Below are 2,349 nucleotides of genomic sequence, written 5' to 3'. Positions count from 1 at the left end.
GGGATCATTTTATTATTCATTCTTTGAAACAGGTAAAAGGGAAGTCTTATCAAGAATTAAGAGCTGAAAAAACATGGTGAAACGGTCTTTCCACTCGTGAGTGAACAGCAACCAAAAGGGTGTCGCATTTATATCAGTTTAAAACCCAGAATATTTCACATTTCTGATTATTCTAAAGGCTTTACACACATGGATCATCCTTCCAACCCAAACTTCATCAGTCGTTGTTTTAAAAAATCCCCAATGCAGTTGTAAATCGCTGTTTCTTACATTTGCAGTGCCTTCTACTGTACAAAGAATCAGCGAGACAGAAGCTTAAAAGGCCGTAGAGCTGGAAGAGGATCTGTGTGACCTAACAGGCAGCTCTTCAGGAGAAACTCTCATGTACTGAAACATATTTAAATAACTGGGAAATTATGTAACAAACGACAAATACTATAGCAGTTCAAGCAAGTGCCCTTTTATTGATTTTTACATCACCTTACTTTGCATCACATCATCTGGCTGAGGATCACACACATAAATCATTGCTGATGACGGAGCTCAAACCAGTTCGGTCTTTGGTGTAAATAATTATCTAATTTAAAAAATGGACATTAATGTAAAAGTTTCTTTTTAATGATTTTTGAACCTCTATGAAATCTGTGAGATTTGAGTTGTTTTGAAACTGGCCCTGCTTGGGTTAGCCAGTAGTTCATCTCCTCCAGGAGAACTTCAGCTTAATATCTGAAACTGATAATGTTCTAGATGGTTTCTACTGAAGGTAAGATACTGATTACTGATAACAGCTAGCTCCACATAACCCTTCAGAAGATACAAACACATTAAGATCATGCTCACACAAGCTCTTTAAGACGTACTTCATAAACAGAATGGCTGATAAGAACATAAACTTTGACCTAAATTCATTTGAAATATCTTTATAAAAACAACTTGTCATTTATGTTCCTAGTGTGTGTCAAAAATAGATACAGGAGACAAAGGTACTTTTGTCGCTTTTCATTTCCCTCCTGTATGAAACACTCAAGTCCTGTGAGCCCCGCAGTCTGAGTGAAAGCGAAATTAGACGAACTTACATTCAGAAAATGTGAAAAAAGATCTGATCTGTGTGCACAAATCAGCTGTGATTCTCCAAGAAAATCTCTCAGAGCATCAAATCCGTTTCTCTGTTCATCGCTGCCATGAGAGAGATGAGAGATGATGACTTCCACAGAACATTTTTAGCATTTAAAATGTTACACTTTATAGTTATGTCTACACTTCAGAAATATATTGCATTTCCACTTCCACTAAAGAGTTAAAGATGGGTGTTCAGACACTTTTATAAAGTTTTGTCACTTTATAAACTCTTACAAAAAGAAATCAGAAAAGACCAGACAAATTATTTAAGCGTGGAACAAACCTTTTTGTCTGTTTTTTAAAACTCAAATAGCCTTTGTGAAAGAGACTTCTGCTTATATTTTCAGTGTTGAGGCGTCATCGTTGCTGTGGCACCACCTGCTGGAAACAAGAGACACCTTAAATCAGGGGTGGCCAATCCTGGTCCTCGAGGGCCACCATCCTCCATGTTTTAGTTGTTTTTCTGCTCCAACACAGCTGATTTAAATCAATGGGTGATTAACAGGCTTCTGCAGAACAAGAGGAGGTAATTTAACCACTGAATCAGGTGTGTTGGGGCAGGGAAACAAGTAAAACATGCAGGATAGTGGCTGCACCTCTTCCTGCAGAAACAAACCCTGTGTTCGTGTTCAGGACAATAAAATGATTCATCCGAGGACAGAATGTAAAGGTAAGTTAGAGTCGCCTCATAACCTTCAACATGCTTTTTGTTTTTTTTACCAGACATAAGTGTCAGATAATAAATCAAGGTTTTCAGTTTCAACCAAACTGCCAAAGTTTTCCTTTTATATAACTGCAAAATATTGCCAAAAACCTAGAAATGCAAACAGATATTTGCCCCAAACAACTTGATTTAAAAAATGACATTAAATCTACTTTTTCAATTAAAAAGACTTCACACGTTCACATGTTAGGGATAAAATTATAATATAAGACCATAGGTTGGAAATGTTTTCTGTTTTTGTGTAACAAGTAGATTTTAAAATATTTTTTATACCACAGTTGATATATAATTTAAATGAAAATCTAATACCAAAAAAAAATCCCTAAAATTTTGGAACAAACTGTTTTAATGTCCACAAGAGGATGAGGAATCTGTGGGAGCTTTTAGCGCACATGTTGGATGCAGAGTAAAGGACATTCAGCTGAACATCCAGATTATTGCTCCTCTGCGTCGGCTGATGAGCAGTTGGATATTTTCCCATAAAACTGGTCCTGAAACGAGAACCT

Source organism: Kryptolebias marmoratus, linkage group LG15, assembly GCF_001649575.2.
Source record: "Kryptolebias marmoratus isolate JLee-2015 linkage group LG15, ASM164957v2, whole genome shotgun sequence".
Lineage (NCBI taxonomy): Eukaryota > Metazoa > Chordata > Actinopteri > Cyprinodontiformes > Rivulidae > Kryptolebias > Kryptolebias marmoratus.
The sequence above is the reverse complement of the archived record's forward strand: the minus strand, read 5'-3'. Positions refer to the sequence as shown.